The sequence below is a fragment of the Bufo gargarizans genome, chromosome 6 (assembly GCF_014858855.1).
Source record: "Bufo gargarizans isolate SCDJY-AF-19 chromosome 6, ASM1485885v1, whole genome shotgun sequence".
Lineage (NCBI taxonomy): Eukaryota > Metazoa > Chordata > Amphibia > Anura > Bufonidae > Bufo > Bufo gargarizans.
Window position 1 is genome coordinate 177,733,012 of NC_058085.1, and position 10,498 is coordinate 177,743,509.

General features: G+C 44.7%; 1 long non-coding RNA gene across 1 annotated transcript; it reads left to right on the plus strand.

Annotated features, from left to right (window-relative positions):
- The first annotated feature begins 5,565 nt into the window (after nt 1-5,565).
- Nucleotides 5,566-10,075, plus strand: LOC122942489. Its single transcript, XR_006390564.1, has 4 exons — nt 5,566-5,723; nt 9,444-9,488; nt 9,617-9,667; nt 9,887-10,075. It is a non-coding gene; the product is annotated as an uncharacterized LOC122942489 (long non-coding RNA).
- The last annotated feature ends 423 nt before the right edge of the window (nt 10,076-10,498 follow it).

Here is a 10,498-nt window from a genome sequence, read left to right on the forward strand (position 1 = left end):
CGAAGTTCGGATCGGGTTCGGATCCCGAACCCGAACATTTCCGGGAAGTTCGGCCGAACTTCTCGAACCCGAACATCCAGGTGTTCGCTCAACTCTAATGACAAGTAGAAGCAGCACACAAGCTCAAAGCCACCATCCTCCTCCTGGTCCAGCATCTTCAGCCACGTCAACCACTGCTGTCCTCCTTGCCCCCTCTCAACCACCCGCCACTCCGCCTCTCACCTTGAGCAGTTCCATCTCATCTGCCCACAGTCAGGTGTCTGTAAAGGAAATGTTTGAGCGCAAGAAGCCAATGTCACAGAGTCACCCCCTTGCCCAGCATCTGACAGCTGGCTTGGCTTGACGGAACTCTTAGCCCGCCAGCTTTTACCATACCAAAAAAAGCAATACCATTTTTCAAAAAAAGCAATCCCAAACCTCTACTCAGTGATTGAAAAGGAAGTCATGGCATCTCTGGCATACAGTGTTGGGGCAAGGGTCCATCTGACCACTGATACCTGGTCTGCAAAGCACAGTCAAGGCAGGTATATCACCTACACTGCGCATTGGGTCAACCTGCTGACGGCTGCCAAGCATGGAATGCGTGGTTCTGCAGCGGAGTTGGTGACACCGCCACGACTTGCAGTAAGGCCTACTGCCACCTCCTCTACTCCTCCTACTCCATTCTCTTCCATAACCTCCTCGGCTGAGTCCTCTTCTGCTGCGGCGTCTGGCTGCACATCAACTGAATCCCCCCAGCTCCCCAGGGGCTATTCCACATCCCGGATACGACAGTGTCACGCTGTCTTGGGGTTGACTTGCCTAAAAGCAGAGAGCCACACCGGACCAGCACTCCTGTCCGCCCTGAACCCACAGGTGGATCAGTGGCTGACCCGGCACCAACTGGAGATCGGGAAAGTGGTGTGTGACAATGGAAGCAATTTGTTGGCGGCATTGAATTTGGGCAAGTTGTCACATGTGCCGTGCATGGCACATGTGTTGAATCTCATCGTACAACGCTTTGTGTCTAAGTACCCAGGCTTACAGGACGTCCTCAAGCAAGCCAGGAAGGTGTGTGGCCATTTCAGGCGTTCCTACACGGCCATGGCGCACTTTTCAGACATTTAGCGCCGAAACAACATGCCAGTGAGGCACTTGATTTGCGACAGCCCGACACGTTGGAATTCAACACTCCTAATGTTCAACCGCCTGCTCCAACAAGAAAAAGCCGTCAACGAGTATTTGTATGACCGGGGTGCTAGGACAGCCTCTGCGGAGCTGGGAATTATTTTGCCACGTTATTGGACACTCATGCGCAATGCCTGTAGGCTCATGCGTCCTTTTGAGGAGGTGACAAACCTAGTCAGTCGCACCAAAGGCACCATCAGCGACCTCATCCCATTTGTTTTCTTCCTGGAGCGTGCCCTGCAAAGAGTGCTGGATCAGGCTGTAGATGAGCGGGAAGAGGAAGAGGAAGAGTTGTGATCACCATCACCACCAGAAACAGCCTTGTCATCATCGCTTGCCATACCTGCGGCAACGCTGCAAGAGGAGTATGAGGAAGAGGAGTCAGAGGAGGAAGGTGGCTTTGAGGAGGAGGAAGACCAACTACAGCAGGCATCCCAGGGTGCTCATTGTTGTCACCTATCTGGGACCCGTGGTGTTGTACGTGGCTGGGGGGGAAGAACAGACCGTCAATGACATCAGTGAGGAGGAGGAACGGGAAAGGAGTAGCTCGGCATCCAACCTTGTGCAAATGGGGTCTTTCATGCTGTCATGTCTGTTGAGGGACCCTCATATAAAAAGGATGAAGGAGAACGACCTGTACTGAGTGGCCACGCTACTAGACCCCTGGTATAAGCAGAAAGTGGCGGAAATGTTCTTAAATTACCGGAAGTCAGAAAGGATGCAGCAGTTCAAAACCAAACTAAAAAATATGCTTTACACAGCTTATAAGGGGGATGTCACAGCACAACGGGAATCTAACTGGGGAAGAGGTTAAAGTAATCCTCCTACTACCACGACCACGGCGGCAAGGACAGGACGCTTTACAGATGTGTTGTTGATGGAGGACATGCAGAGCTTTTTCAGTCCTACACATCGCCACAGCCCTTCGGGATCCAGCCTTAGAGAACGACTCGACCAACAGGTGGCAGACTACCTCGCCTTAACTGCAGATATCGACACTCTGAGGAGCGATGAACCCCTTGACTACTGGGTGTGCAGGCTTGACCTGTGGCCTGAGCTATCCCAGTTTGCGATAGAACTTTTGGCCTGCCCGCTTCAAGTGTCCTGTCAGAAAGGACCTTCAGTGCAGCAGGAGGCATTGTCACTGACAAAAGAAGTCGCCTCGGTCCAAAAAGTGTTGATTACCTCACCTTTATTAAGATGAATGAGGCATGGATCCCGAAGGGACTGACAGTAGGGGATACATTTAACTAACAAAAGGCCTGATGACATGCCTTGGCCTCAAAATGGTCCCCATGCTGCTGTATTTAATGTCTGCATACCGGATGACTTTCGTGAATTCTCTGCCACCAACTAGGGTTCAAGCCACAATGTTTTAGTCACCTTTCTGCCTGGAAAACATCAATTTTTCCGGCCGCTGCTACAACAGCGGCTGCAACAATAACATTGTTTTTCAGGCATGTGTACATGCCTAATTTTTCTGGCCTCTGGTGCTGCACTGTGGCTGCAAAAACAAAACCAAAAAAAAAGGCACATACAAGTGTCAATTCCCCTTTCGTGATTGTTACCTTGTTGTGGTGAAGGGGCTTGCGTATCACAAGGAAGCGATCATCACCTCTATGAGTGTGTTGGCAATGTTGCCACACCCCAGATGATAAGGCCGTTGCTTCATTATGATCAGACCAAAAGCGATCGGGACGGCTGGATGTCTTTTCACAGAAAAAACAAAAAAATATTATTTTATTTTTTTAAGTTGTATGGGTGGGTTTTTAATACATAAAATAAAAAAATCATAATAAAGTCTCTTAATAGTTTATTAGAAATAATGCAGACAATTTAAAAAATCCCCATCAATTCCAATACAAAGCAAGTACAAAGCTCAGAACTAAATTATTCCAGGATGTCGTAATGGTTTGTTAATTCAACAATGGTTAATCAATTCGACACACGTCCCCGGATAGGGGACGTAACAGGGATTAAACTGATAGGAATAGTATTAGTTAAGACACCACTCATATAGGGTGTCACAGCACATTGCTCCGTGCACGCGCAGTGCCCCAACTTGGGAGTAAGAGGACCGACCAAGCTGATTTTTCCATCTCCCGGTTCCTAAAATCAATTCAGTTTTGTGTATCAGAGTTTGGTCTGTCACTGTGAAGGCAGTCGAAGGTACCCGGCCTAAATTTTTTTTCACAAAAGGCAATCCCTGATATGGGACGTAACAGGGATTAAACTGATGAGAATAGTATTACAGAAAATAGCACTCATATCGGGTGTGACATTAAATTGCACGGCGCAGACGCAGTGACCATGGATTCAAACAAAGGGGAGGGAGCCAGCGTTTTTTTAACCATCTCCCCGTTCGAAAAATCAATTTAATAAATGGACCCCAGATTGGGGATGTCACGTCACAGGGATTAAACTGATGAGAATAGTACTACAGAAAATACCACTCATATCGGGTGTGACAGTAAATTGCACGGCGCAGACGCAGTGACCATGGCGTGGATTGAAACAAAGGGGAGGGAGCCAGCAATTTTTTAACAATCTCCCTGTTTGAAAAATCTATTTAATAAATGGACCCCAGATTGGGGACGTAACAGGGATTAAACTGATGAGAAGAGAGAACTATAGAAAATAGCACTCATATCGGGTGGGACAGTAAATTGCACGGCACAGACGCAGTGACCGTGGATTCAAACAAAGGGGAGGGAGCCAGCGTTTTTTTAACCATCTCCCCATTCGAAAAATCAATTCAATTCACCTTTCCGGGACCCTTGGTGTTGTACGTGGCTGGGTGGAGGAAGAAACCTTCAATGACATCAACGGGACATGGCTAGCTTGGTATCCAACCTTGTGTAAATGGGAAGTTTGTGGTTGGGAAAATGGACTGTTTGCGGTTGTTTGCGGGGCATTAAAAGGGGAGTTTGGTCTGTCAATGTCTGTGAAGCGGGCATAACCCTTACACTACCTGATCGATACAATATCATACCTGATCGTATACACACACTGGATGTTTAGGTGTTAGGTGATTTATGCCCTTTATGGATTAAAATCCAACTCTGCGTCAACTATGTAATTTTCCATGGGAGTTTTGCCATGGATCCCCCTCCGGCATGCCACAGTCCAGGTGTTAGTCCCCTTGAAACAACTTTTCCATCACTATTGTGGCCAGAAAGAGTCCCTTTGGGTTTTAAAATTCGCCTGCTTATAGAAGTCAATGGCGGTTCGCACGTTCGCAAACATTTGTATAAATTTGCGTTTGCCGTTTACGAACGGAAAATTTTTTGTTTGCGACATCTCTATTCATTTCTATAGGAGCTCCGGAGACAGATGAGTACAGAACATGGCTATTTTCAAAACTCCAAAACAGATGAATGGAGCAGCAGTTCACATGCTCAACCTACTGCTCTGTTCTTTTCGATGCACTCCGAGGGGTAGGGGGTACCTGTTCTTGTGATTGGGGAGGGTCCCAGCAGTAGGATACCCACCAATTTAATAGTTATCCCTTGTCCTATAGATAGGGAATAATATTTAAGAGCAGGTATACCCCTTTAATACATGACCTTTTTTGTTTTAAAAATATATATACAGATTGTCAAAGTATCAGAGAATATTGCTGACTATTCAGTGTATTCTACAGTAGATCATGACCATATATAGCCAACTGGGTTGTAAGAAAGGCCCTGCATACTTATAGGGGTTGTCTAATCAAAGATTGGCATTAGGGCATATTACTAGGATAATAATCAAAGGTTCAATTGCTGGGACATCAGCCACTTTGCAAACGGCGCTATGCCACATTGTACCCTGTCAGTCCCCATCAGCTTTCTCTGGGTAGCCATATGGACAGCCATATGTACATGATAATTGTTTGGCCCACATCCGATTCATTCCATATTCCATTGTGTTTTTTTACAGTGCCTACCTGCCAAATTTCATAGACCCTCTTGTCTATTTAGAGAACCTAAACTTTGGTATTTAGCAGAAGGGCCAGGACAGTTATGGCGACTGAGTTTGTATGTAAATTATTTCACAATTGGACACATTTACTTCAACAGACACTACAATTATAGCTAAACCAGTTGTCAATCCCAGAAAGACCTAAAAGAAAATGTTTAGCAGACAAAATCTTTGTCATTTATTGGTACTTCCGTATGTAATTATATGTTATCTTGTCTCATTAAAAACTGCTTGGGCTATTTGCACAATATTACATTTTCAACATTGCAGGCATTACAGACAGAAGCATCAAAGACACCACCCTGCTTTTCAGGAGGAAAAATTCTATGCAAATATAACATTACCCAATGCTAATGATTTCTGAGTAACAGATTAAGCTGATAATTATATTTCTCAACTGGTTTCTTGTCTCTCTCTCGAGCATATAAAAACCACAGAGCTGGAAGACACCAAACATTCAACCGGAAAAACCCTTTGTATTTAGCTATCTTCTAGATTGGAGGTATCAAGCTCTTCAAGAACTATGTCTGGAGTGAAGGGACATAAGAAATGCCCAGAGCCTTGCCCACCACCACAACAGCAGTGCCAGGATCGTAAGTGCCTTATTTGAAGCCATGTCTTAATTTTATTAACTTTATAAAGTCACTAACAATTATATGTTGTGAATCTGCTAAAAGAAGAGAAGCAGAATTAAGGCTGCTTTCACACTAGCGTTCGGGTTTCCGTTCGTGAGCTCCGTTTGAAGGAGCTCACGAGCGGACCCGAACGCAGCCGTCCAGCCCTGATGCAGTCTGAATGGAGGCGGATCCGCTCAGACTGCATCAGTCTGGCGGCGTTCAGCCTCCGCTCCGCTCGCCTCCGCACGGACAGGCGGACAGCTGAACGCTGCTTGCAGCGTTCGGGTGTCCGCCTGGCCGTGCGGAGGCGTGCGGATCCGTCCAGACTTACAATGTAAGTCAATGGGGACGGATCCGTTTGAAGATGCCACAATGTGGCTCAATCTTCAAGCGGATCCGTCCCCCATTGACTTTACATTGAAAGTCTGGACGGATCCGTCCCAGGCTATTTTCACACTTAGCTTTTTTTAGCTAATATAATGCAGACGGATCCGTTCTGAACGGAGCCTCCGTCTGCATTATTATGGGCGGATCCGTTCAGAACGGATCCGCCCGAACGCTAGTGTGAAAGTAGCCTTATAGGCTAGCCCATATCTTTAAGCTGAAGTATTTGTGTCCGTAATCATCCTGCTTTAAAAGAACACTCAGAGCGAGCAATAAGAAAATGCACAATGTTTCAGCTCGGAGTTCATTCTGAATGCAAAATATTATTTTCAGGGGAAAACTTTGGCATCAATTAATCAGATTAATCATCAGACATTTTAGCGCAAATTGCAGTATAATCTCCAGGCAGCATGTTATAGAGCAGGAGGAGCTGAGCATAATGATTAGTATAACTTGTAATTTCTATATTTATAGCTCTGTTATTTCTAACTAAAAGGGGAGAACTGAACCCGGACATATCCCCATTTCCACTTCTCTGGCCCTTCTGACATGAGCATAAGAGCATTTCATTCTCTGATGCTCTCCCTTGCCGTGGGCTGAATTGCGCAGGGCAAGGGCTTTTTTGTTTGTATTTTTACACTGCTAGGCAGAGGCTTCCACCTAGCAGTGTTCCCGTTGACGTCACCAGCACTGATGGACGAGCTTTAGTGCTGCCCTAGCCGTTTTACAGGTTAGGGAAGCGCTAAAGCCCGCCCATTAGTGCCGGTGACATCACCAGGCTCACTGCTAGGCAGAAGCCTCTGCCTAGCTTTCCCCATGGAAAGCCCAGTACGTCACTGCCCAAAAAAAGCCTTTGTCCTGCGTGATTCAGCCCTGGGCAAAGGAGAGCATTGAAGCATGATTTGATACATATGCAAATTAATGCGAGATGAATCCTGTCCCTGACTCATCTCACATACAGGACTCATCTCAGGGTAATTTGCATATGGATCAAATTGTTTTTTTACACAATAAAAACACACAGATAGCTATGGGGACTGGGTATTGCGGATGTGCTAGCGACCATCTAGCAACCCATATCCTCAGCTCTATGCACAAAATCCCGGTGACAGGTTTCCTTTAAGTTAGAAAGAGCAGATATATATATGAATGTTTAAATTACAAGTAAAGCCTCATGCACATGAAAAAAAGGATACCGGCCGTGTGTGGAAGGTCTGGCCCTCAACAGTCCTATCCTTGTCTGTGATACGGACAAGAATAGGACATGTTTTATTTTTTTGCGTGACCGCTGAATGAAGTAGGGATGCGGAAACCTCATGGACTGCTGTCCGCATCGTTTGCAGCCCCATTGAAGTGAATGGGTCCGCATCCGAGCCACAAAAAATGTGGCTAAGATGTGGACTCAAATAACGTTCAAGTGCATGAGGCTTTATACTGAATCTTTTCCCACAAAACTATACATCCATCTGCTCAGCTTCTCCTGATCTATAACATGCTGCTACAAAATATATCTACAGTCTGATGTAAGTGGCCCCTAATGACAACACAACCTAACAGGGGTGTAGCTATATGAGTTGCAGCAGTCCCAATTGCGACCAGGCCCCCTTTGCCAGTGATGCACTGCCAACACACAAGCAGGGCGATGATTTAATCATCATCGCACCGCATAAGATAGACAGCAGACTGCTCTGGACTCAGGCTGGAAAAGGCCTGCACCACTTTGATGACAGCAGCATGTAAGTAAGTATATGTGTTTATTGTTTTTTATTTGGCACCATGATGTTGGGGTACCATGCTTTGGGACACCATTTGGGGGTAGCACTATGGGAGCATCTACTGGGGGCAGTAAATAGGGGCATTTTTTTGTGGAACACATAAAGGGGCATATTGTTGTACTGACCCACATTATGAGGGGACTATGGGGACATTTGCTCTACCGGGGGCACTAAGAGGGGGCATTTTTGTACTGGCACAGAGAATGGGGTATTTCTTTACACTGGCATGCATTATAAGGGAGCATTTTTTGCACTGTCACACATTATAAGAAGTTTTTTCATATTAGTGCATATTATAAAAAGTTTTTTTGTACTGGCACACATTGTAAGGGGGTATTTTTCAGTACTGGCACACATTGTAATGGGGTATTTTATGCACTTCTTACTGCACATTAGAAGGCCTCCTGCACACGACCGTAGGTGTCCCAATGTCGTATTGCGGATCCGCAATACATGGGCACTGTTCTGTGTGCATTTCACATCACAGATGCGGACCCATTCACTTCAATAGGTCCGCAAATCCGGAGATGCGGAATGGTGCGGAACGGAAGCACGGAACGGAACCCTACTGAAGCTTACGTAGTGCTTCTGTGGGGTTTCGTCCCGTACTTCCGTTCCGCAAAAAGATAGAACATGTCCTATCTTTTTGCGGGACGGGCAGATCGCGGACCCATTAAAGTGAATGGGTCTGCGATCCGCTGCAGCTGCCCCACGGTCAGTGTTCATGGTATTTTTTGTACTTGTATTTGCAGGGGGATTATCTGTTTCTGCAGTATAGTATTGGGGAGCACACTGGGCACAGTATTGAGGATTGCAGAATGGGGTGTTCAGAAGGTGGGAGGATGAAGGAAAAGTAGGAAACTAACATGACAGAAGCTAACAGGAAGCTAACATGCAGAAACAAGACATGGCTTAAAGAAACCATTATTGCAGTGTAGTGCGAATGGAAAAGATGGTGAAAGAGAACATCTAGAGTACATCAGAGGAGACGACACTGGATATAAGAAGTACAGTATGTGTGTGGTGCTGTATTCTTCTGTGTGTTTTGTAGCACTGTATGTAACATTTTCCAAGTTTGTGCCTAGCAGTAGGACTGGAGGGAAGGGCTTAGGTTGAGAATTTGGTATAGGGGGTGCTGTTTCAATTTTTGCCTCAGACAGCAGAAAGGCTTGGTGCGCCCCTGGCACAAAGCACTGAGGGAAGAGAGACCCAAGCTTCCCTCTTGCTCCACGGCCCATGAACCTTTAGCTATGCCTTTACAACTAAACCATTGTATATGTAAAAAATACATTAAAATGCAAATGTAAAATGAACCATTGAAAACATAAATAATTGTCAGCTTTAAATGAAGTCACCTGAGATAATTTGCTCAGCTGGTGCTTGAGAAGAATCTAACTGTAGGGAATTAAAACATCTAACCAAAAAGAAATACCGTATTCTTGAAGAAAATGTAAAATAAAAAATGAAACATCACTACATCGTGCATGATTTTCCTCTTTCCTATTCAGACTATAATAATATTTTTTTTTTCTTTCAGCTTGCAAGCAAGTGTGCCCTGAGCCAAAATGTCCTCCTCCACAAGGTAAGACCATACCCTTAATATTTTCGGCCCTGTAGGAGAATCATTATTTGTCTAAAAAATAAGGATAATAGTCTTTATTTATCTAAATTCTGTGTAAGCTGTGTTAACTTTATTTTGTACAATTTCAGTGTGTGTACCAGTGCCTGTGTGCCCTGAACCGAAATGTCCTCCTCCTCAAGGTAAACCATTAAGCAAATATATTCCTAATGGTTTTATGTGAGCATTTTTTACAAATGCCCACTAGATTTAATCACCGGGTTGTAAAAAATTTATAATGCTGAGATCAGCCCAAACGATTCAATATACTAAACACATGCTCTTTGTATAAAAGTACAGCACTGATATATGTAAGTTTATTATATATTTTACTGATAACATTTCTCTCTTATATTCAATAGTGCAATGTAAACCAGTCCCACAATGTCAGCAACAACATGGAAAGTAATGCATGAAAGATAGAAATGCCACAAGATACATACATAATATGAAGAGCATCTCTGAATGGCTTTTATTTAAGAGCGCTTAATAAATTTTACTACATGGAAATGTAATGACAATAATACATTATTAAAGGCTATGCAAAAATATGAATTGCTTATTGATTTTTTTAACTCACTACTTGTTAAGCATACGTGATTTCATAATATCATTAAAGTTGGACAGTTGAATAACTGTATGAAAGGCTTATGGTCTGAGCATGTGGCTAAACAATGGAAGAGAAGGGAGCCAGTTATCAAAATAGGTGTAACACCTGTAGGTAGGGACAGACACGGGCAGTGAGCCCTAACCCATAACCCAGCCCACTTTCCCTACCTAGTTGCACTGCAAGCCCTAGGTAGCAAGTGATCAAAAGTCCTTATGCTGCTTATACAGACAAAACAGGGTCATACGTAAATGGGTCACAAGTAGGGTTGAGCGAACCTGAACTGTAAAGTTCCGGTTCATACCGAACTTTAGGATTTTTGGACCCCGGTCCCGAACCCGAACATTTCCGTAAAAGTTTGGGTTCG